Genomic DNA, 26,503 nt, shown 5'->3' on the forward strand with positions numbered 1-26,503 from the left:
CCTCTTTTGTATCACGGCGGATACATTTTCTCCTATAACAATCTTCCCATCAGGTTTGGTTTTTCCTGCTATGAATTCCTTGATGAACTTGCTGAAGGTGGGTATTTTCAGAGCCTGCAAAAAGGGTAGGTTAATCTCCAGCTTACTAAATATTTCCACAAGGTCCTCAGTATCATCTTTCTTTTTCTTGGCTTCTCCTCGATATGGGAATGGTTTGGGTCGCTTTACTGCATTCGTGGAACTCCCTGCTGGGGCTGCACCTGTCTCCCTGCTTCCCTCTTTAAGTTCCAACTCAGGTTCTGGATCAAGGAAAAATGGGTCACTTAGTCGAGGCATAGATCCCCTTAAATCTCCCTCCTGGAGGTCATCCTGTATAGGAATTTCTCTGAGTCCAGGATCATCTCCTCGAGACTTCTGATTCCCCTTTTCTCCGTTCATCTGTGAGGGTGTCTCCTCGTTTATCACTTGCTTCGGTCCTTCATAGCCTTTCCCCGATCTCAAGGTAATTTGACTAATATTTGCTCGGTCTGGTGGTTTGACAGTGGCAGGCAATTTCCCTTCATTTCCCCGCATTTCGTTCAGCGACGTGGCCAACTGGGACATCTGCTTTGCCAACATGTCCATGGCAGACTTCTGCTCCTGCTGGGCATCTTGAATTTTGTGCACCACGTCATTATTAGCCTGCATGTTATTCTGCATGTGTTGTTGGAAATTTACCAGGTCATGCACCATGTCATCAAGATTCCGCTGTGGTCGGAAACCTTGAATTGAACTGGGATTAAATCCTTGATTTTGATTGGTTCCAACCACCTGGTTCTGGCGAAAATTTCCCTGACCTCCTTGATTATTGTTGTACTGGGTTGCTGGACCTGGGTGACTCTGTTGGAAATTTTGATTGTTTCCTGAATTGTTCCTCTGATGCGGTGGCACATAAGAATTCCCTTGGTTGCTCTGGTTCCTGTTGTTCCAGTTATGCTGATCCCCTTGGTTACGGAAATTCCAGTTGTTCAGCCCCTCTTGCTGCTTCCCTGCCCAGTTAGAATTATGCTGTGGTCCTTCCTGATTCCGGCTGGGCCATGTCTGCTGGTTCTCCGCTGGACCTGGGTGTTGTGACTGTGGTTGTTGGTTCCCTTCAGCCCATCTGAAACAAGGATTGTCCCTCCATGGTGCCTCCTTAATCTTCCACTGGTTCCAGTTGGTATTTTGATTACTTTGATTCCAATTCCCCATTGCATTCACTTGAGCTTGGAAATCTCCATCGAGTGAGGGATTATTGTAAAATTGAAGCTGATGTTCCTCTTGACCTGGGTTTTTTTCCTTATCAGTCGACCCAGGGGTATTTTTCTTTTCAATGGCATTTAGCAGTGCCTTCTCCAGTCGATCTATTCTGTCTCTAACCTCTTCTCCTTCTCGTTCCTTAACTGTGTTCGCGGAGCTTCTCCTCATGATAGCACGCGGGCAGTCATACGCCTTCTTCGCGTCGATTAATCTTCCCAGAATCTCGCGTGCCTCGCTTGCCTTATTCTTGGTGAAATTCCCCCCGCTCGAGGAATTCATTAAGTCCTTGGACTCAGGATTTGCCCCTTCGTAGAATAGATAAAATGTTTCAGCCTCCGTCATCCTGTGATTTGGGCAAGCGTCAAGCAGGCCTTTAAACCGAGACCAATATTGGCTTAAAGATTCATCGTAGTCCTGCTTACACTCTTGAATTTCTTTTTTCAAAGCGTTTGTCTTATTGGACGGAAAGAAATAGTCCAGGAACTCCAATTTGAAATCCCTCCATGTGGTGATCGAATCAGGTGGAAGCCTCAGCAACCAAGTGTTTGCCTCTCCTTTCAATGCAAATGGAATCGCTCGCAGGCGATAGTCCTCCTCGGTAGTTTCGTTAGGCCTTTTCTGGATGCTACATAGCTTACTAAACTCGTTCAAAAACTCATAAGGACACTCATTCCTCCGTCCAGAGAATGTAGGTAAAACGCCCAGCACATTCGTCTTGATCTCAATAGACCGCTGACGTTGATTTGACACTATGGCATGAGCTGGCTCTCCGTCGAGATGTGCAGTTAGCGAACCAATCTCTGGGTCTAGGTCCACTAAGTTTGCCATTACAGACTCCTCTTCCTCCCTTTCCGAATGCTCAGTTTCTGACGACGACCGTGAATCCTCTTTCCCCGATGAATTCCACTCTTCTTCACTCCCTGATTCAAACGGAAATGGATCTACAGTTGACAACCCCGATCTGGTAGTTATGGCGGATGTTGATTCCTTAACTTGCCACTTCAACTGCACGTTCCTTGACCAAGATGGGTTGCTCCAGATTCCTGACCTTGAGCCCTTGCTCATAAACTGCCAAAAGCGAAATTCAAAAGATTAAAACTATTTACACCAAATCTCTAAACACATAAACAAACTACGCCATCCATCCCCGGCAACGGCGCCATTTGAAGAGTTGATTTTCTTGCTTGCTGTATCCTATCAATTTCTAATTACACACTTCCTAGATCCAGTAAATCAACTAGATCACAAGGTCTAGAGACTCACAAGACTGGAAGTCTGGTCGTTGGTACGCAAGCAAACCTTCAAAACCCTCAACCACAGATACTAAACTAGCACAGGGAAGTAGGGATCGATCCCACAGAGATGGACTCGTAAAATACATGCGTAGAGAATTGGAAACTATTTTTGGGTTGGCTGCTGCCACGCATATTTTGGGTTGAGGAATTTAACTAAGTGAATTTGGAAATAAAGTATGCTATGCTAACTGCTAGATCTAGGCAAAAAATGAATTATGTATAAGAACTAAATCAAATCAACTACTAGATCTGGGACTTCTACGAACATCTCTAGACCAAGGAGATTAAAACAAGTGGGGACCAAACTCTGAAAAAGGTAAGTACGGACAGAATCGAATCTGCAGCCTAACTAACTAAAGCATCAACTGAAAATGACTTCATCTTCTTCAACGAACATAAATAAATGCAGAGATCGAGAAAAACAAACTCAGATGTAGATTGGAAACATAATTTTAACGGTAAACGAAACAACGACGGAAATCACACTACTAGACGAAGCAAACCAAGCAGAACAAAATCCCCATAATCTCATGCACAAATTTCACCTCCCCTGTTCAGATCCACACTTCGGATGCTAAATCCACTCCGGATCCAAGCATCCGAACAAAAATCCAACCGAACACAACTTCAATACCACGATTCTCGAATCTCCTAAAATATTCAGCAACAAATTCAAGAGAACATCTCAAATAAACAAACCAAAATAGCAAGCATCATAATAATCAACACGAAATCTAACTTCATCAAAGCAAATCAAATGTAAATAGAACGGATAAACTGATTCAGCAACAAAAACAGCAAGCTCGACTTCCAAAAGTGAAGTTCGAGACGGAACAGAGTAGTAAACAGAAATTAAGAGAACAATTGTTTCTTCGCCCTCAAGGGACGGTGGTGCACTGATACGTAATTCACGAAAACGAAAACCTCCCCCAATTCCCCATTTCCCTAGTGTGTGTGAGCTAAGAGCGTGACTGTGTGTGGAGTGTGACGGATCTGCCATTCTTGTTGCGCACTCCTTTATTTATAAGCTTCGAGGTGGGGCCCAGCGAGGTATTGATTGACTTGATTGCCCTCAGCTTTTGGCTTCCTTCCTCTAGCTTTTCCTCGTGATTCCGTTCCTGCTCCTCGCTAGATATCCTCCTCCAGCATCTCCTGGATCTAGCGCTACACACACACCTGGCTTAACAAAACTTGTTAGATCCAGCAGAAATGTGATGTTTTTCACTACATAACCAATGCATGAAATTAGCCTTATCAAGTAGACTAAGATATCATCTATGAACACTAAGACGAACATATCTAGGTACGGGTGGAAAACTCGGTTCATCAAGTCCATAAATACGGCTAGGGCGTTGGTCAGTCCAAACGGCATCACGACGAACTCATAGTGACCATATCTGGTACGAAATGCGGTTTTGGGGATATCCTCCTTTCGCATTTTCAGCTGGTGGTATCCGGACTTCAGATCCATCTTAGAGAACACTCCGGCTCCTCGGAGTTGATCGAACAGGTCGTCTATCCTCGGCAAAGGGTACTTGTTCTTGAGGGTCAATTTGTTCAACTCTCTATAGTCGATACACATTCTCATTGACCCGTCTTTCTTCTTAACGAAGAGCACCGGTGCGCCCCATGGCGAAACACTGGGCCTCACGAAACCTAACTCCATGAGCTATTGCAGTTGTATCTTCAGTTCCTCTAACTCCTTAGGCGCCATGCGGTACGGTGTCTTTGATACGGGTGCGGCTCCAGGTTCGAGATCGATCGTAAATTCTAACTGCCTATCTGGCGGCGGTCCTGGTAACGCTTCGAGGGAAAAAGTCGGGGAAAAATCTCGTACGGCAGCAACGTCTTCGACCCTTCTTTCCTCCTTCTCCTTTCCGTTGAGATAGTCGAGGTAGGCGGAGCGTCCTTTCTTTATCATCGCGGTGGCTTGTAGTGCAGAGATTATAGCAGTTCGTCGGTTCATCGAGATTATGTGGTATACGATGGGTTCCTTATTCGGGGCGTGTAGGGATATTTGCCTCCCCTCACAATGAATCGTCGCAAAGTTCGCGGTCAACCAGTCCATTCCTAAGATTACGTCGATATCTCCCATCGCCATAACTCGCATATCGTAAGCGACTAACTTAAGTTCTCCTAGTACGATTTATACGTTCGAAAAAATTCGGGAAATTCTATAACACGACATTCGATTTCCTAGCAGCTCGATATAAGCAGTTCGTAAATGCGAAATATTTCTCGTCTCGTTCTATTGGTCATGCCTACACCTCTTGTTGGTGTATCATTTCAGCGCGTGTCTGTCTGTAGAACTTATTTCCCACGTGTATCTTAAAAGATTTAAGCTTTCGCCTTCCCTTGCCGTGTCGCATCAAGAACTCAGAGTATGTATTAAGAACTCAAATTATAATCAAACAGTCTTAACTTGGATATGGGCCGATTTCAATTTGAAGAAGCACCACGGAATGTCTTTCATCGGAAAGGCTCCAAACTTTATCAAGGAAACAAGAATAACATCTCTAGCTTGACACTTTCAAATCTCATCATTGACAATTGGTTTGAAACTGAGCGAGGACATAACTCGCCCATTCTGAGAATTAAAAAGTTTAGAGGTATCAAGAAAACCCATAGAGCTTGAGAATTAAATTCTGATGAGACCTCGAAAGAACATGGGATGGGTCATGAAAACAGGGTGAAACCCATTCTGATGTACTTGTAAAATTATGATTCTTCCTATAAGTAGGGTTCAAGGAATGATCACACAGTAGCATTGAAATAAGGCAGTTGTGCAAGAAAAGACATAGACTAGTTGCGCAACACGATGGAAGGTACTTGGAGAAAAATAAAACGGTCAAGTACATTCGCGCAATAAAGTGGAAAAGAGTGGGAACAGCTCATCGCAAGATAAGGTGATAAAAAGGTGCGAATTCCCACATTCACGAAATAAGGTAGAAAAGAGCAGAAGTAGTTCATTGCGAGTTAAGATGATAGAAAGGTGCGAATTTCAATTTCGCGCAATGAGGTAGAAAAGAGTAGAAACAACTCATTGCAAGATAGGATAATAAGAAGGTGCGAATTCCCACAAATCTCAAAAAAAATGTGGTCTCAAAGGGGTCTCAGTACAACGAACGAAAAGGAGTAACGCAAATGCGAAAGTAAAATGGTAAGGTGAATCAAAGCTTTAGAAATCTCAAATCCCATACTAGACTGCCCGATCAAAATTTGCAAAAATTTCGGACAGCGGTTATTGATCAAACATGTCAAGGCCGAAAACAATCAGTCGCGTCAGAATTTAGAAATATAGACAAATGTCATGAAGTAGCACTAATAATGGTTCAACGGGTTTGTTGAGGGAAACTCAAAGTTATTGGAACTTTTCAAAACCGTTAAGTAAGAGGAGAACGTGATAGCCTTAACTTGGTGTTGAAGAAAGAAAAAATCATTGGGTGTGAAACAAAATATGTAGTGAAACCGAGCTAAAAGAATTTCACTTCTGCCAAAAAGAGCTTGCCACAAACATGGTTACAAAATAAAGGGGTGAACCAAAGTTCCAAGAAGAATATTCCATTCTTCGAAGAAAAACAGGTCTGGAGATGTGATCATACTGAAGGTCATAACTACAAACAACTTTAGGAATGAGGTTCAATGACGGAAGCTCATAAAATCGAATATCGTTCTATGAATTTGAAGAATACTACTCAAGCAAGAGGTCCAAAGTTATAAGGGCAAGCACAAATTTCACGCCAAGTGAGTCATGACTCGATATAGGAAAAGAAATAATGGGTATCACTTGCAAATTGTGAGTTAAACGAGGTGTTTAAATAGATAAGGGTTCATGGTTATTCAAAACGTCCCGAAAAGAACTTAGGATCCAAGTAAGTACTGTTGATTTAAAAATTGGTCATTCTAAATACGAAGGTCGCACTCCCTCGCACATCTCTCCCGAGCCTAATCATGGTAACGTCGTTCTATGAAACCGTGGATTCCTAGTTGAGATTCATCGTATCGTCGAAAATAACTAAATTTGATGGTCGCATCTTCAAAGTCTTCTTCTTGCCGTGTCACGTAGTCTTTTCGATTGCCATTATACACGTGGTCTTAATGTGTCGTAAACGTCGTCGTATTTGTGTCGCGTCGCCACTTTGGCATGGTATGCAAGACTGCATAGTTTTATTAGATCTTGGTATGATCTCGCCATTGTAAGGGTACACCAAGGCTCGAAGTATACTTATTTTCGTTGGTTCTATCACTCAGGAAAGTGATACTGCAGTTGTCAACCTACAACTAAGTTCTAGCACGTTCAGTCTGGCCTACTTCTTAGGCACTCTATAATTTCAAGCATAGCTTGGAATCTCATACTAGTCATTCCGAGTTTCTACTGTTGATATAAGCGTTGTGATCGTATACTAAGTCATGCTAGGTTCCAAGTAGTCCAGATCTAAGCATCGCAACATTTCAACATAAATCTCACGTAATCACATTCGCAACAACGTTCAAAAGTTCCCCATTACCACACAAACTTCATCCATATATTGCACAATTAACAAGTTTATTTGAATAGCATATTTCACCACATAAATCATTTGTTGTTCCATAGCATATCAAGCATCGTATATTAATATATGTAAAGATTAACACTTAGTCAATGCATCATCCACAAAATCGCATTTCCAACTTCATGCAGTTCATCACAATCACATAATTGCAACTACACATGCGTCATACTTCGCCTTCAAAATTTCAAAATCATATATTTTCAACCAAATATGCATTAAAATTTTCGCCTTCCAAGTAATCAACATGTACGTCCTTCAAGTTAAATTTACAGTTTGAATACGTAATAGCAAATCTCAACATCAAGCAACACGTGTTCACAATCATACCTCAATATGTGATACATCATGCCTCATTATTAAACGAAAGCAATTACACATTTGTATAGTGTCTCCCGTTTCATAACTTCACCACATTTTCCAAAAGCCATAGTATTTACTTCATATTTCACATAGGAGTTGCTTCGTAGCAGCTAAGTAATCACATTTCACATTTCACAATTTCACAAACTCGCATACAATACTTGACAGATCACCATTCGGGAAGCAGCGCTTCACATTCATAATATTTCCACACTCTTAGTAATCATCATTTAAGAAGCATCGCTTCACAGCATATTATTTCCAAACTCCTAGGAATCATCATTTAAGAAGCATCGCTTCACAAGCACAACAATATTCTCAACACTTAATGCATGCTTCTCACAAAAAAATAACACCTTCCACCAAAATTTCCAAGAGCATAAAGTTTCAATCATAAGTCATAGTAATACATTGTACCTCTTTCTTCGTGGTTGAACGGGACGAGTTGCGGTGTTGAGCCTTCCATATTTAGTTCATTAGTATAAGAGTACAAGGATAAATTTCTCTATTTTGAACAAAGACTCTTGGGTCCAGAGCGGAAAGAAACTGAGGCTCTGATACCAACTGTAACAGCCCGCTTTCCTAGGGTACAATAAATGCGGCGACTACTACCAAAACGGACTCAAAGAAATGAACGAAGGCTAGGGTTTCAATTAAAGAGTGTTGACCAAAAGATTAGAAAGAACTATCAGAGTGTTTAAAGCAATAACTTAACCTCGAAACTCGAATAAGAAAAGGAAGGTGTAATAAATGACGTTCAACAATGTCAAGAGTATGACATAGTTTTCCAAGATAAAAACCACAAGATAGTCTAAAGCCTCTAACTCGAAAGGAGAGTGCAACATATTCGAAATAAACATAAGTGTATCAAAACTCAGCGGAAAACGACCAAGAGAAAGAATAGCTATGTATGAAGACACAACTACGCTTGATGTTTCAAATATCCATCTTAATTAATTATCATGCTCAACACCCGCCACCGCTCGTCATCGTTCAACCTGCACATAAGGAAAACACATGCAGGGCTGAGTATTTTGAAATACTCAGTGAACTCGTTGCCAAAATATTTTATAAGTTATGTCACCCTTACCAAGTGAACTCGAGTTTTAAGCAGTTTAAAGAGAATTTCACGAGTATCACAAAAATATTTAAGATAGATTGGCTAATCAAACAACTCCCCATTTTCTCATCAATTCATAAATCACAATCTTTCCATAGTGCGACGAAAGTGTGGCCACACTTTTCGCCCATGAGACCGGCCGACTAGCAAGGACGGCTCACGATCCCCTCGTGTACACAGCCTGGTAGGGTTTGCGGCCCGTACTCAGACCCGAATTCGTATAACATATCCACAGCCCTAGCCCAATGGAGCGAACTCGCAAACTAGGCTTCAGGCGCACAATATCACAATAAAACAAACATAGGCATGACATAACAGTTAAACCACCCTTATAACACCAATCAATATTTTGCAAGAAATAAAAGAGTTTAAGAATAAAGTCCACCTCGACTGCTTAGATTTTCAAGTAGTTTCGTTTTTCCGTTATCCGGCTTCGCAACCGAGGTTTCACCTTTTTATTCACATAGGCACATATCACAAATCAGATTCAATCACAATTCTTAACTCATGCATGTCTCAATACTTCCCTCTTTCCCATCGACTCATCTTAATCTTCATAAATCAGTAAAATCTAGTCATGCTTATCATATATTTTCCCTTAGTATTTCAACTCTAGGTTTATCATCAACATATGTCACACAAGAGTATTTAGCCATCAAGCACACCACACACACAACACACACTCACACACGCACACACACCACACGCACACACGACACACACACACACACATGTTCCATATTCACATATCCCTTTTTATCCCACTTTCCTTAAACAAGATGCATGAGGGTTCAAGAAGACCGATTCATCGGTTAGAAAAAGGAAAAGGGATGAAGAAGAAGGAATACTTATATATATATAAAAAAAAAGTACCTTTTTTGGGATAAACGATCGGTAGAAACAAAGTAGGGACTTGGTTCTTCAAGAATTCTTGGATTAAACTTCGATTCTTCTCCAAAGATAGCAAGATATTGGAGAGTAGAAGAAGAAAAATTTGAGAGAGTGGGGAATGGTGGGGGACGAAAATTTGGGGTCTAGGGTTGGGGTCTTCTCTTATTTATAGTGCTCAACAAGATCTTTAGGTAATTAGAATAGAATATTTGGTAAGATTTTATTCTACACAATGAATAAAATAATATTGTGAAGTAGGGAAGAAGAAATACCAAAAATAAGTTCTAAGGCATAAACATGGAATTTTCGAAAATTAGGCCTTCTAATTAGTCATGGTTTCGTTTTGGTATATTTTACGGAGTAGAATAAAATATCACGGAGCAAAAATGAAATAAAAATTCTCCCCCATTGGCCTAGAAATAGGCGTGTGATTTGGTGCCTAAATAAGGCATGGATTTTTTGAATGTTGACTAAAATAAGGTATGACAAGGATCTCTTGAAGTATGGAAAGATTTGGTAGAATATTTAAATTCTAGGTATGGAAAGAAATCAAACAAGGGATTAACTAAAAATAAAATAATTCTTTCCTTCCTATAACAAGTGATTTTCGAAAATCACTAGAAAAACAAAGGCTCGATTTTTCTCCCAAAAAGAATAAGGAATAATTGAGTTTTGGATTTAATTTGGATAAAAACCCCAAGAATTAAATTAAATCCGGAAAAATAGAATTCCTCCTCCAAAAGGCTAGGAGTCGAAAATTACAAAACAAAAATTTAGGTGACAAGTATTTATGGGAATTTTTTCTAATATTCTCACTCACCCTTAAACAAATAATTCACCTTATAAATTAATTAATCACATAAATCTCATAATTCAATAAATCACATGCCACATCATAAAATCAATAAGTTTGACTTTTCAAACTTTCAACGCAAACCCTAGACTCAACTCGGCCATAGCGTCACATACAATAAATGCATTCACGACTCCACGTCATCACTAATAATTACAAGGGCTCTAAAATTAGGGTTCTAAGTTCCGAGAGGTTACAGAACACCCATTTCTCCTCCCAGCCTCACACTCAATTGAGTATAACCAAACACCAACAATTAAATAACTAGTGGTGGGGCCACCCACATTTAATTCTAGCCGGATTTATTGGATGCAAAAACAAATTGGATTAACCGAACATGCCCTAAGAGTAAGAAAAATAAACCTAGATAAGCTTACTCTCTACAGTCTAGTTGAACTAGTGCATCTTCCCTAATAAAACTGTAATTGAGATTAATAAACCATAATTGAGAATTGATAATTGAGAAACTAATTAAAACATAAATTAACCTCTAATTAACTATTGATAATAACTAACGTGTGGAAGGACTCACCAGTAGGCTTGGTGCATGCCTATGGGCTCTTTTAATTTCTTTAATACTATTGCTTAAGCCACCTTAAATTCTACTAGATTTATCGGCACAAAGAATTCTTGTTTGCATAACCTAGCAATACTACCGAATCAGTATGACAACTATGGGAATGGAGATTGAGGTTTTGAGGTCACGAAGTGGAGATCATTAATAGATGGTCAAATAATTGGCTTCGAGGTGGTTGATTTTAAGGAATCTATTGAATTTTCACCACAAACCCAAGTTTCACATGATCCTCCCACTGGAGACTCCAAGCTTTTCTTTGACACCAGCTGAGAGATGTAACTCATTGGCGCCCAGTAGAGACTGACACTGTAGTCAACAGCTGTTTCTCATATTAGAGCAGTCAAAAGTGTTAGGGTCGTCGACTGCAGCATTAGTTTGATATTGTCTGCTTTGGGTCAAGCCCGCACGGATTTGTTTTTGGGTCACTCCCAAAAGGCCTCAAACTAATTGGGGTTGGACAGGAATTATATACACCTTCCAACTTCCCTTACTCATCTGATGTGGGATGGATTTGTAACCCAACAAACCTCCCCTTAAACCGAGACCACATCGGGTATGCAGTCGACACGAACATGGGTCGTTCCAGCCCTGACCCCTAGGTCATCCAGGCCCGACTCTAACCTGAGTCTTTCAGGGCCCGACCTTTTGTTTTTGGGTCACTCCCAAAAAAAAGAGCCACAATAAAATGTCTAATCCGACCAACTTCTCTAATTTGGAGATAATACCAAACTAATGCTGCAGTCGAAGACCATGAAAACTAAACGGAGATAATACAATAGAAAAAAACACCCCAGCCGAAGCCAGCAGCAAAAAATTCCCAACAATATTCTGATCAAAGATGACTCCTTAAAATGATCATAGACTCTATGTATAATGTTTATTTGCAAACCCTAAGTCTAAAGTGTGTGGACCTGACCCTAACTCTAAACAATTGATCAAAAATATTAGTACTTATTATTACTAAAGTTAAAGCAGCAACTGATAATCCATGATATAGCTCACCTCCCACTTTTGTAAATAATCTGCAGTCGCTCAGTATAATCAAGGCACACATGGAGTAAAAGGCACGACTAACTAGAGAAGGCCTAAAGGTATGGGGACTTTTATTTGCATAAAAATACTAATACTAATAAGTTACTAAGTGATAAGGCTCGTTTCATGCATTGGTTTTGGGTTAAAATTCTGTAATTTTGGGGCACTAATCTATGTTTCCGAGTTCAGATGCGTAATAAATCTTCCGGACCAAGGAGTTGTTGTTACGTGACCTGACAGATGCAAAAGAGATGAAATTGAAGTGAAATTCAGATGTCGTCGTTCAGACCTGGAGGATCAGAAGTTGGCGACGGGAGCAGAAAGGAGCAAAGAGCAGATATTTAGAGCATCTTATTCAATGGTACAAGCATCAAATCACCAAAAGGATGCCCTAGGGATCAGAGCCTCACCTATATAAAGAGCTCAACCTTAAGGAAGAAGGCATCACTTCTACACACACTCTCTTAGCTCACTTTTGGAGGCTCCTTGTTCCATTCTTGTTTTTCACACTTCAAATACTCGTTTCACTTGCTGCGCACTTGGAGATGGGGTGATTTCTGGCCGCCGTCGTGGTTCTCAACGTTTTGCTGTCGTGTAACACCGCCTTGTGAAGACGAAGAAACAATATTTACCTTGCTTTGTTTAGTTTGCTTTTCGTTTCAAATACTTGTTGGTTTTTAGTTTCGTAACTTTAGTTTCTGACTTTGATCTACTGGATTCGAACCTATTTCTCGTTATTATGGAAGTTTATGTTGGTTTTTGTTGGATCTCACTGAGTGGATGTTTATTTCTTGCTTTTCGTCTTTGTTATTGTTGATTGTTGGATGTTTGGAGCTGAGATCGGTTGGTTTGTTGTTGGAGGCTGTGGATTTACGTATGGAGATATTTGGATCTGTTTAATCGTGGTGGATTTGAGTTGGAGTTTCGTAGATCTGGTATTTTCTGTTTACATTCTGCATGATTACGGGTATTTACTTTCTGTTTCTCCATCTGCTAGGTCCAGTAGCGTAGATCTGTTAAGTTTCGGCTTTAATTTCTTGTTTTAAGTTTAGATCTGAAGTGTACTCTGTTTTTATGGTGTTAAATTCTCTATTCTTTCTGATATTCTCGTTTGATTCATGAAAAAGATGAAGTTTGTTGGTAGTTAGAATCAGATCTGTTTTTGTCAGTACTTTCTGCATGTCCTTTTGCTTTTCTGCAGTTTTTCCAGACCCTGGTCGTTTAAGGAAATTGGTCCCCACTGTTTGCTTTGTCTTTGTTTGTCTAAATTAGGCCATCTAGTCCGTTAACTCCAATTGTTTTAAAACTTTCAAATATTCTGTTTCTCAAAGTCATGCATGTTCCGTACGTTCTCATTTCCTAGACCCATTAGGTAGAGTAAAGTAATTTTAAATCTCCTAGACCTAGTAGTTTTAAGTTCTTAACCCCCAAAAATTGCGTGGCAGCAGCCAACCCCCTTTTCCAAAACATCCCAAATGCAGTTTCGTAACACGTTCGTCCTCGTGGGATCGATCATTTGCTTCCCTGTGCTAGTTAAAGTATAGTGGGTTGAGGTTTTTGAAGAAAGTAGAGTGCACCCAACGACCCATGTCTGATAGATTCACGATCTTCTAGCCTTTGTGAACTAGTTGAATCCCCTGGACCTGTTAGATTGAGATTTATTAAAAACTGCACTGCATCTACTTCTAGCTCTTCACTAAGTTAGATATCGGATGAATCTTCATTTCCGAATTTCTTCACCAAAAAGGACCAAAATACTTTGATTCCTAGTGTTTTTGCAACAATTGGTTTGAATTTATCCTTAGAGATGATAATTACTTTAGCTGAATAAAAATTAATCACAAATAACTATATCAATCAAAATATCTAATATGAATAAGCATTAAAAGAGAAAGAAAATGGTTAGATACCTCACAACATCCTCAAGATTGGTATTTTTCCTGACAACAAGGGGAGCAGGAGTCATAACATCACTGATGACCTTCCCATTAGTTTTACTTAGTAGCTTCTAAATTTCATTGAATGTCTGCCATGTATAATATTAGAACTGATAGACAAAATACTACCATGATCGATAAACTTAATTTTTTTCATCGCAATAAGAACAAATAGATATTACTAACAAAGACAGATATATGTTTATAATTTCTGGGGTAAGCACAGGACTGAATCAGTGTCAAAACATATATATGATCAACCATATGTTTTTGTTCCTTATCTTGTAGTACAACATATTTTGCACGGGCCCCTTCCCCATGTGTTGGAAAAGCACATGAGTCTTGCATTCACCCATACTTTTTTATCATGTATGCCAAACCAAGACCTTATATAGGACTCTTACCAGTACAAAAAGATACCAATTCTTAACCTATTTAAGACCAAAAAAATTATGACAACTTTTTAGAGTATGTCTGCTCGACAGTAAATTCTTTAATAAGAATGGAGATTTCTAGCTCTCTAAGCAAAATGAAATAAAACTATGATTCTCACTTTTCTCAAAAATGATTGCAGACCAGACACAGAACCACTATACATGGTAGTAAGATGTTTGTAGGATCATAATAGAACTGGTAAATCAAACAATCTTTACTTGAAAAGAACATGGTATTTAGAAGCAAGTTGCAACAAATGCATAGTTGCCAATATAGAAGGAAAACTTATAGTGCATACTTTCCGGGAGCTATCAACATCCGGGAACATACTTGTTTCATGTTGACCACTACCTGAGTTTGACAGAGAATATAAAACATAAATAAGTAGCCTACCAAGAGAATCCCAGCCCAGATCACTCCACAAAAAATTGAGGCAGGATACTATTATTTGAGGGAAGCAAAGAAATGACCTAGGGAGAAAGAAAATACCCATCTAAAGCAAAAGAATACAATAATCTGACATAAGAAATAAATCTTATCATAATGGATTAAAGTTACAAATAATAGAATATAACTTTCCTCAAACTAGGCCCTACAGCAAAATGATGATCCAATTTTCTGCTTTCAAAATACTACTTTACCCTTATCTGCTAGAACCTATTTATAATAGATAACTTAGAAACTTAATCTTTAAAACTTAAAAACTAACCAATAATAAATAAAATACCATGCTAATAGATAACGAAACTAATAAATATGAAGAGCTCTGTGCTTTCTAATAATCAACCACAACTCTCTCCTTGCACATAAATCTTCCTAGTTATCGAGTGTTATGTTATCAATGTGGTCAAACATGATTATGCTTATTCACAAAGATAAACATTCATTTCGAAAAACGCAACAAGGCTTCGTATAAATAAAAAAATATAATTTAGTCTAACATGATCACACATTTTTACAGAGATCAAACGTTGTGAAAATTGTGCATTACTTGATCAGCCAGACATACCCATCGACCAAAACATGCCTATTTGCAATTCCAAAGTCATATTGCTAGAAACTAAAACATGTCCTCCGAGGGATTCTAAATAGAATAATTAGAATTTAAAGAAAGTATGATTTCATCCAATAATCATCTCTAATAGAGCATCTCTTGGAATTGCAGATTCGTATGAATAATAAAAAATAACAACCACTTGATTCACATCCTAAATCATACTTGAGATGGAGTCTAGAGCCAATAAATCATAGTCAGAAACAACACCAACCTGCACCAAAACTACATGCCTCAAAATTCATAGTAAAAAGATAATCATGACTCAGCGTCTAAATTCCAAACATAAGAATGTTTCAAGCTCCACGAAAATTTCTTTGACGACTAAAGATAAGGATGCTATAATACTTAAAGGAGTAGTTACAAGCATATACTCAATTATTGAACTGCTTGGGCAAAGGGGCAAAGCTAGGATTTCAACATAGGAGTGCAAAAATATACGTAAGGGATTTTGAAAAATTGAGAAGGATCATTTATGAGTATAGGGAAGTTATCTGCCAAGATATGTAGGTCATAATTTATGATGAGCTACCAATCCACTTCATGATGAGCTACCAATCCACTTCATCGATAGTTGGCACTTGGCAAAAATATAGACTAGTCAAATGTGCAAGGTTCTAGAACTCTGTCAGTCAGATCATAGTTCACTGTTTAGAACTATGTTCAAACATATACTAGATTCTCTAGATATTTAAGAATTCAGCTAGAGGTCAGCAGATCAGGATTAATTCAAGCTTAGAAATAATGACTAGTCTAATTTTCTATACAGAAAAGATAGAACACGCTACCATGATAGGTTATCTACAAAAATACAACAATAGTTAGAGAGTGCACAGATAATACTTCAAAAAGTGACTATACTACTTAAAGATGTGTTGATGTTCATGTATGCGCAAAATATGATGATGTAAAAAAGATTTAGTTTTCATGTACAAGGGGCAGATACGGCATGAAAAAATGTGCAAGTGAATGGAACAAAACAATTGTTTTGTTCTTTAATCAAAGGTGGGGTGGGGAATGCTAATACCATTTTTCCCATAATGAGACAAAATCTTTATAACAATCTGTGTATTGGGCAGTATCCGACAATGCAGAAGAACTATCAACAGTGACAAAGCATCTAACAGAGATCTACAAGAACAAAGATCCAATCAATCCTAACGTGACTAGATTGACCTATGGAATGAGAAGACCTTTTTGCCTACTACAAAATTGAAAATGTGCCTTTGGAATGGAAATATGCATTGACAGCATTGTAATTGTATCATAGGTTAGCGAGGCCAATTTTTCTACGTATCTAATGGGACAAGAACTTATAGCCATAACCAATGCCATCAATTGTGAAAACTGAAAACATAGTACAAATGGTTAGGGGTACAGAAGATGATTAAGCAATATTGTACTCCCTCCATCTCATAAAAATAGACACTCTTTCCATTTTGGCCCGTCTCATAAAAATAGTCTACTTCTACTTTGGTAATTTTCTTCTTCCTACTTTACCAATTATGCATTAAAACCCTTGCCGTCCCAAAAAGTGTCTATTTTTATGGGACGGTGGAAGTATGATAAATGAACCAATAACTTCTTAGGTTCAAATCTGGCTTGTGCATATATTCCATGAGGAAATCATCAATCAAAACATCTCAATTGAACATTAGAAAGCAATTGTAGAGTAAGAGTAATGAAAGGTTTTGATTTTGTGCTGTGTGTGTTCAAATAGGAAAATAGCAGGTTCCCCAGCAAGTTCACCAGATCACTCGGTCTAGGAACTCGTGGGTCGCGAGAAATCCCGGTCGTCGGACACACAGAGCACTTTTTTTTTCTTTCAAAGAAAACCCTCAACCACTTTACTAAACCTAGTATAGGGAAGTAGGGATCGATCCCACAGAAAAGGATGCGTAATACTCATGTTCAAGGATTTGGGAGTGTTTTTGGTGTTGGCTGCTGCCACGCATTTTCTTGGGTTGAGGAAAATCAAAATTAACTTGACTTGGGAACCTTTAAAAATTCTTAAACTAACAGCTAGACCTAGGAAATAAATCTACGGTGGGGACCATGTCTAAAAAAGCAAGGTACGACTGAAAAGTTGGCAGAATAACTAACTCTCGTACTAACTGACAGTGACATCGTCTTCTACAACCAAATTTGCGTAAAACTTCTTAAGAAAAAGCATGAGCAAAACAAAAAAAACAGAGCTACTGACTTGAAATCAAAATTATGCATAATAAACGAAGACCTTAGCAGATCTGCATACCCTAGACGAAGTAAAATAGAAACCAAGAGGAAATGAAACAAATCTATCGAACTACTGTCTTTCCACACACCAAATCCAACCTCAGACGCTAAATCCACTCCGGATCCAAGCGTTCGACATGAACTCCAAACATAAGAAACTCTCCATCACGTCAGATTTTAAAGGTAAGAACTCCGAATACTCAAACAACCACAGATCTGTCACTAAATTCCATATCAAACACCTCAACATCAAAATAAACAGAGATCGACATAGCAATTGAAGGAATAAACTAACAACAGAGAGATCTATGCAAAATGACTTGAAATTAAACAGCTAAACGCAAATCCACGAACGATAAACAATTAAACATCATCAACATCAAGGTCGACTCCCAAAAGTGAAGTTCGACGGTGAAAACTAGCAAAAACAACTGAAATTAAAGGTGATTGTATCTTCGCCCTCACTAGGACTGTGTTGCCAAGCACGAAATCTTCTAGAAAGTACCCTCCCGATCACGATTACCCCAGATCCATTCCCAAGTGTGTGTGTAAAGTGTGTGAGCTAAGAAGAGTGAAAAACTCTGTAGCCGGCCTCCTTTGCGTTGCATGCTCTTCTCTATATGTAGGCGTTTGAGTGGGCCCAGCGAGGTATAGATAATGACTTTGTTGCCCTCAGCTGTAAACTCCTCTGTCAAGCCAATTTTCCTTGGAAATCCTGCTCATTCCGTTCCTTTCTCTCGCTAGACCATCTCCTTCATTACTTCCTTGATCTAGCGATTTTCTTCACACGTCTGGCTTAGGAAGCGTGTTAGACCCAGCAAATTATAACATTTTTCGCACATTACTGATGCATGAAATTAGCCTTATCAAATTGCTCACACTTAAACCATACTTGTCCTCAAGTATAAAGACAAGAAAAGAAAAAGAATAAGGCAAATTTCAAGCAAGGTTATCTCTTGACCAACTCCTAGACCTAGACACAAGAAAAACTAAGAAAATATAAGAAAATCATACAAACACGTAAAACACATATACATGAGCTAGTTTCAATTTTAAGCATCTGTCCCCACAAGATTAAGGTCAATCCAATAGTTTGCACTCCTCCAAATAGGCCCTTTCCCTTCCTTTACCTAGTCAATCTGTCAGCTTGTCAAGATAGCTTTCTACTTACCCAATTGTTGGGTTCACTCGATCACTCATTCCTCACCAGGGATGTTAGGATCGATTCTCTCTTAAGTTAATGCTACACCACTGAAGCGTTGGGTTATGAGAGTTTCTCCTTCCTGGGTCAGGCTATTATCATTCCTGTTTTCAGACCATTTCCCCCTGGACTTCGTCCAGCTTATTCCTCCTCTTTTCTTCTTTTTTTTTTTTTTTTTATTTCCCTCTGGACTTTGTCCAGCTTATTCCTCCATTTTTCCTTTCTTTTGGACTTCGTCCAGCTTATAACGCCTTTCCCTGGACTTCGTCCAGCTTATACCTTCATAACCCAATTCCCAATTTTTTCTCCTTCATAGCTCTTCTTCCCTAAGCATTCAGTGGTGGCCCTTAAACATGTGTTAGCTCAAAGTTATCTGAGGTTTATAACTCACTATATAGTAGGGCTTCACAACTAAGTAAGTAGAGGCATTCTCCGTCGTTCTTGCTTCATTCAAATTAACTAGGCTTATTTAAGGAAAAAGCTTCTAAGTTGAAATGCCTCCTATCTTCAATTACTTTCACTAAGGGAATCATGCCGTATTATATCCACTGGCTCATGTGACAACACTTAGACTAACAGACTCTTAATATGCGACACGGTAATGCATTGACTCCTCTCCCCCTCCCACTTCACTCAAGCTTGTCCCTAAGCCATCGTCGTGAAGAGGGGAACAGAGAGATCAATGCATAACAAAATAATAAAACTTCTCACACTTACACCAATCAATGGGCTAAGTGGGAGAAGAAACACAGAAAACATAGGAAAACAAACATAACAACGGAAAACACAAACTTCTCACACTTAGACCACGCAGTGGGCTAAGTGGGAGAAGATATAACAAATATTAAACACATATATACGGGTAAATAAATAAAAAAAAATGAAAAGAACGACAAATAAAAGTTACTTGGTCAAGAGATGATTGATCACTTCTGGGGTTGGCTCCCTCGAGAGCCAGACTGGGGTGGGATTCCGGGTCGGGTCACTTTCATTTTCTTCTTAGCTGGCTGCTCCAGCTCTCCTTCCTCTTGTGTTGTTTGTTCAGGTACTGGCTTTCTCACGATAGACTTTGATTTTGGTGGGGCTGGAACTTGCACGGGAATGATCGGGGAGATCAACTGAAGCGACTGCTGTGGTCGCTTGACGGAGGGACTGCTCTGTGTGGGCTGCCTGACTTCACTGCTGGACCCAGGAGTTGTCCTCGACTGGGTCAAGGGGAGCGTCTGTTGCATCCACTTCAACATTTTCATCGAAAGCTCCACCGCTTCCGTCATCCTATCATTCTGTTTGGCACACTTCACTGCCAAATCAGCAATATTTCCCCTCAGGGTCTGTACTTCCTCCCAATTTCCCATCAATTCCTTCCTTATCCCACCGAGCTCCTTTATCATTTCTTTCCTCATCATCTGCATCTCCTTTTTCACATCCTGGACTTCCTTGCGCAGCTCCTCAACCTCTTCACTCGGTATGGCTTCTTCGGCTTCCTCCGGCTCCGTCTTCACCTTGGCTCCCAATGAATAGAAGAGAGTTTTGGTGCCTTGAGTCTGCAGCAACCCCTTGTTGAAGAAATAATCAACACTAAACACCTCTGGGGGGTCGCACATGACTACTAGTGGAGCGGCCTTGGCAATTCTCATTTCTATATTTCTCTGGAGGTAAGCGCCGATGAGGTGGCAGGTGTACATATGACGCCTCGGGTTGCTCGTCATCTGGTGGCACGCCTGCGCCATCCAATATCCGAGGTGCACCTTAACACCCTTCGCCATGCACCATGTGAAGTAGAGATCGGTAGTAGTGAGAGCTGAATTCGCACTGCCCATCAAATTGTAGCTGACAAATGTTTGAGCAAAACGGAGGATCCGGTCTTCGATGTGGGAAGCTTTGGAGTAGCTGGATTTAAACGCCCCTGACTTAGAGTGCGTGACCAGTTCCCATGCTGTCTGTACTTTGAAACCAGGCGTGTTCTTTGGCATCCCGACCATCCTGTCGTTCCATGCCCCCTCTTCATCTTCTGCCAGGGTGAACAACCCCATCCGTAGGGACCACTCCCTAATGCTCAACTCGTGCTCCTGATTGAAAAGCCTGAATGTGATAGAATCCGCGTCCAGGCCAGTGGTATTCTTCAAACGAAAAGTGGAGAAAAACTCCCTTGCTAGATCCACTGGTACCCTCTCTTGGCTGTGCTGCAACAGCCACTCAAATCCTATTGCTCGGATATAGGCGCGGAATTCTTTATCACATGCAATCATCTTGAGCTCCCTTTTGCTGTACTGTTTTCCTGACTTGGCCATCTTCCCGGCGCTACATCTCTCCTTGTATACCGCAATCCTCTTTTGATCATCGAATTGCCTCATCTCCTCTAGCAAACTTTTAGTCAGCCAAATCACCGGGCGTCCGGGAATCGGCTCTTCTTCAACCTCCTCAGAGTTATAGCTGGGCTCAGGTATGGGCTCGTCATGCTCCTCGACAGAGGTTTCCTCGGTCACAGGAGAAAGGGTCTCCTCGACCTCCTGGACGGAGGGAGCTTTCCTTGACCGGGTGGATGTAGTCGCTAGCGCCTTTCCTTTTCTTGCCTTTTCCTTGGCCAAGCGCGCCTCTGCCTCTGTTGCGTCAGGCACGTAGTCATCGACCTCATCAAGGAGGCTTCTCCTAGTGCGCCTCCTTTCTGCCCTCTCATCAACCTTGGGCTCACTTTCTTCCTGGTCATCAACCAGGTCCACGATCAGTTTCAGCCCTTCCTCGGGCTCCGGTACTTCCGTTGAATGTAAATCTGACTCCGCCAAAAGCTTTTCTGGGTTTTCCCCCTCTTCAACCAACATTGGGATTGCCCCCTCGATATAAATGGGGTTCTCCCCCCTGACATCTCCTGGGGTTGCCCCCTCCTCCACGAACTCAGGGGTTGCATCCCCGAAATCAACCGGGGTCCCATCCCCCGTCTCCAAAATAGGGGTTTCCCCCTCAGCGATTCTCTCCAAAGTAGGGGTTTCCCCCTCAGTAGTCTTTTCAAACATAGGGGTTTCCCCCTCAGCAGTCTTCTCAAACACAGGGGTTTCCCCCTCAGCAATTTCAACAGAAACAGGGGTTTCCCCCTCACGAACTTCAACAGATATAGGGGTTTCCCCCTCACACATTTCCCTACCCTCAAGATTAGGGCTCTCAGTTTCTTTCCCTTCTGTCTCCACCAAGGTCTCGTCATGTGTCGGTTCACCATCCTCCGACTGTTTGTGTAATGCCTCCTCTTCCTCCGCCTCCTGCGAAACGGTTTCTGCATGCGGTGGTGCAGCGACTCGCGATCCTTCTTCAGAGAGATTCGCCGATTTCGCAGTCGAATCTGCCGGAATTGTCAGTGACGGTGCAGTCGACGTAAACGGCATTAGACTGGCGGCGAATAGGGCATACACCTCCTTTGCTTTCTCAATACTTCCCACCTTCTGCGTCAACTCGGCCAATAAGGTTGGGTCATACTCAGTGCCCTTGGTAGAATCCATCGGTGTAGATCTGAAAAAAATGAAAAGAACTGGGCAATTTTTGGTTAGGGTTTCGTCCGTTTTTAGAGAGAGAGAATGAATGAAGAGAGAAGGAAGAGCAAACACAAATTTTTGTCTAATTAGGAATGACTGAAGAGAGAAGGACGACGGTTGCTTTTCTGGTGAAAAGATGGTGCGGTTGCAGACGTGATGTAAGCAACCGTACGTCTCCCATAATTATCGGCCAGAATTTTGAAATTCGAAATATCTTTTCCCTCCTTGACTCCTTCCTTCAGATTCTCCTCCTGGCTAATTCCCTCGACCATGCCCTACAAAATAAGGAAAATGAAGGTTCCAGACCCCTAGGTCGAGGTTAGGGCATAAAATATGGGTTCCCCTTGGAGTCTGGTGCTTCGAAAAAATATTTTTTTTATTTTTATTTATTTTTTTATTTTATATATATATATATATATATATATATATATATATATATATATATTTAAAGAAAACAATTAAACTATTTACATCCGTGTTGTATTTCCGACATTCCCTGGTTCAGTTTTGAATTTTCAAAATCATTAACTTACTCCTTGACCCAGGAATTCATCGGAAATTACCCCCGTCCCGTTAGGCAATAATAGGGAGTGTGTGTAGTGGAATCTCGTCCACAACACACAACTCGGAATTATCCCTATAGACTTTCACTCTATGACCGTTTACAAGGAAAGGAACAGAGTTTGGAGTACTTCCCTGGATCTCCACTGCTCCATTTGCTCGGATGCCAACGATGGTGTATGGGCCGATCCACTTAGACTTCAGTTTCCCTGGAATTAGCTTAAGCCGAGACTGAAAAAGGAGCACCTTCTGTCCCACATGAAGTTCCTTGACCCGGAGATTTTTATCATGCCATAACTTCGTTCTTTCTTTGTACCACATGGCAGACTCAAACGACTCCAGCCGAAGTTCCTCCAACTATTGCAATTGCAACTTTCTCTCTTCTTCGCAAGCTGTCGGCTTCATGTTCATTTCTTTCACTGCCCAGTACGCCTTGTGTTCAATACCCACAGGTAAGTGACACATCTTACCAAACACAAGTCTGTAAGGTGACATTCCAATAGGTGTTTTAAAAGCAGTTCTGTAGGCCCACAATGCGTCCCCGAGCCTTTTGCTCCAGTCCTTCCTTGACGAATTAACTGTTTTCTCCAATATCGCCTTGATCTCGCGATTAGAAATCTCTGTCTGGCCATTAGACTGAGGATGGTAAGGAGTTGACACTCGATGGTGTACATCATATTTCTTCATCAAAGTCTCGATGGTGCGATTACAGAAATGTGTTCCTTGGTCTGAGATGATGGCTCTAGGAACTCCGTATCTATTGAAAATATTATCCTTGAGAAATTTCGCCACCTCCTTCGATTCGCAAGTTGTGGTGGCCTTAGCTTCTATCCACTTAGATACATAATTCACTGCAACCAATATGTAGGTATTCCCACAGGATGACGGAAACGGTCCCATAAAGTCCATTCCCCACACATCAAAAATTTCGCACACAATTACTGGGATCAGAGGCATCTCATCTCTCCTTGAAATTCCCCCTGTCTGCTGGCATCTCTCACACCACTGGCAAAACTCGAAAGCATCCTTATTCAATGTTGGCCAATAAAATCCGCTGTCTAAAACCTTCCTCGCTGTTTTCCTTGGCCCAAAGTGGCCTCCACATGCTAACGCGTGGCAATGATTTAACACATCTCTTTGTTCCCATTCGGGAATGCAGCGCCTAATCACTTGATCTGAGCACATTTTCCACAGGTAAGGATCATCCCAAAAATAAAATTTGGATTCGCTTCTAATCTTCATCCTCTGGGCCCGGGAAACTTCTTCTGAAATCGGCATCTCTCCCGTGACCAAGTAGTTGGCTAGATCAGCGAACCACGGTTCTGCATTCAGCGTGCGCTTCCCTTTATCCGATTCCCCTAGACTGGTCAAGGCCAAAACTGCTTCCCAGTCAGGTGGTCTAGGAAATTTCTCCAAAAGGTACAAATGTTCCTCGGGGAAGGCATCGAGTATGGCCTCTTCTGTTTCTCCTTGGAAGATTCTACTCAAATGATCTGCTACCCTATTCTCCGTTCCACTTGTATCTCGTACTTCCCAATCAAACTCCTGTAAAAGTAACACCCAACGGATTAACCTTGGCTTCGACTCCTTCTTAGCCAGTAAGTACTTTATTGCTGCGTGATCTGTGAAGACTATAACCCTTGACCCAAGAAGGTAGGGTCGGAATTTTTCAAAGGAATACACGATGGCTAACATTTCCTTCTCCGTGGTGTCATAATTTTTCTGAGCTTGATTTAGTGTTTTGGAAGCATAGAAAATCACATAGCTTTTTCCATCAATTTTTTGTCCTAAGACGGCTCCCACAGCGAAATCGCTTGCATCACACATTATCTCGAAATGATGGTTCCAGTCTGGTGCCCTGATTATTAGTGCTGATACTAATCTGTCCTTCAGCAGCTGGAACGCCCTCTCGCATCCTTCGTCAAAGACGAATTCCACATCATTTTGTAACAACCGAGTGAGTGGTTGAGCGACTTTTGCAAAATCCTTTATGAACCTCCTATAGAACCTGCATGGCCTAAGAATCCTCTTACCTCTTTTTGGTTCGTGGGGTATGGTAATTTTGATATCACATCCACCTTTGCCTTGTCTACCTGGATACCCATCTCAGAAACCACGTGACCCAGGACAATGCCTTCAGTCACCATGAAGTGGCATTTCTCGAAGTTCAACACTAAATGCTTTTCCTGACATCTCTGCAACACTAGATCAAGGCTGGCTAAACAAGTATCAAATGAGTTCCCATAAACGGTGAAATCGTCCATGAATATCTCAATGCATGCTTCCAGCAGATCCGAAAAAATGCTCATCATACATCGCTGAAAAGTCCCCGGTGCATTACACAATCCAAATGGCATTCTTCGGTATGCATATGTACCAAAAGGGCACGTGAATGTGGTCTTCTCTTGATCCTCTGGATTAACGTAGATTTGGAAATAGCCGCTGTATCCGTCAAGGAAACAAAAATACTGTTTGCCTGTCAATCTCTCCAGCATCTGATCAATGAAAGGTAAAGGAAAATGATCCTTCTTTGTGGCTTCGTTCAACTTCCTGTAGTCGATGCACATCCTCCATCCTGTCACTAATCTGGTGGGTACCAATTCATTCTTCTCATTTTTGACAACTTGTATCCCAGACTTCTTTGGCACCATATGGACAGGGTTGACCCACTCACTATCAGGAATGGAGTAAATGATTCCTAGAGCAAGCAACTTCAATACCTCCTTTAAGACTTCCTCTCGCATGTTTGGGTTCAGCTTCCGTTGTGCATCTCGATGAGCCTTTGCACTTTCTTCTAAACGGATGTGGTGCATGCAAAGATCCGGACTTATTCCCACCAAATCTGGGAGAGTCCATCCTATTGCCTTCTTGTTCCTTTTGATGACCTCTAACAACTCCTTCTCTTATTCCTTGGTCAAGTTGCTGTTGACTATTACTGGAAATGTCTCGTCCTCCTCCAAGTAAGCGTACTTAAGGCCCGGTGGAAGTTTTTTCAGCTCTTTTTTCGTTCCATTCGTCTCCTGGGGCAAGGGATTTTTTTCTGAAATTTCCGGTAAAGTCTCTTTCCCCGACCCAGGAGATTTTTCCAAGCTGGCCACATAAGCTGATCCCTTGGACCTAGCTGATTCCGGACTTCTGCAGAATTCCATAATGGCCTCTGTGAGCTCTTCATCTGTCAATTCTTCTGTGTTCACTGCTGCACACCATCCCATAACTTCCTTGTCAATCGAATGGCTCAACTCCGAGTTGTCAATTTGTTCCTGTATCAATTCTGTCTCAAGATATTCTTGGACTAAAGGGTTAATAACATCAATAGCGTAGAGATTCTCAACATCTAAAGGTCTTTTCATCCCCTCATCTATGCTAAAGGTATATTTTTCCCCATTATAGTCCAAACAAATTGTTCCATCAAACACATCGATAATGGTCTTAGCCGTGCGCAAAAATGGCCTCCCCAAAAGTACCCCACTAGACTCAGCTGACTCATTATCATTCATCTTGATCACGTAAAAATCAGAAGGATATAGAAATTCATGCACTTTGACTATAATATTTTCCAACACTCCTTCAGGGCAAATGCAAGTTCTATCTGCTAGCTGG

The 26,503-nt window shown here is 40.8% G+C and overlaps 1 long non-coding RNA gene across 1 annotated transcript; it reads right to left on the bottom strand.

Moving 5' to 3' along the window:
* Positions 1 to 8,214: 8,214 nt before the first annotated feature.
* Positions 8,215 to 15,998, bottom strand: LOC125196019 (uncharacterized). Its single transcript, XR_016137701.1, has 3 exons — positions 15,600 to 15,998; positions 13,870 to 14,682; positions 8,215 to 13,602 (listed from the first exon to the last, which is right to left on the bottom strand). It is a non-coding gene; the product is annotated as an uncharacterized LOC125196019 (long non-coding RNA).
* Between the last annotated feature and the right edge of the window lie 10,505 nt (positions 15,999 to 26,503).

The sequence above is a fragment of the Salvia hispanica genome, chromosome 4 (assembly GCF_029641045.1).
Source record: "Salvia hispanica isolate PSC_SH4W2 chromosome 4, Shi_PSC_v1, whole genome shotgun sequence".
Classification (NCBI taxonomy): domain Eukaryota; kingdom Viridiplantae; phylum Streptophyta; class Magnoliopsida; order Lamiales; family Lamiaceae; genus Salvia; species Salvia hispanica.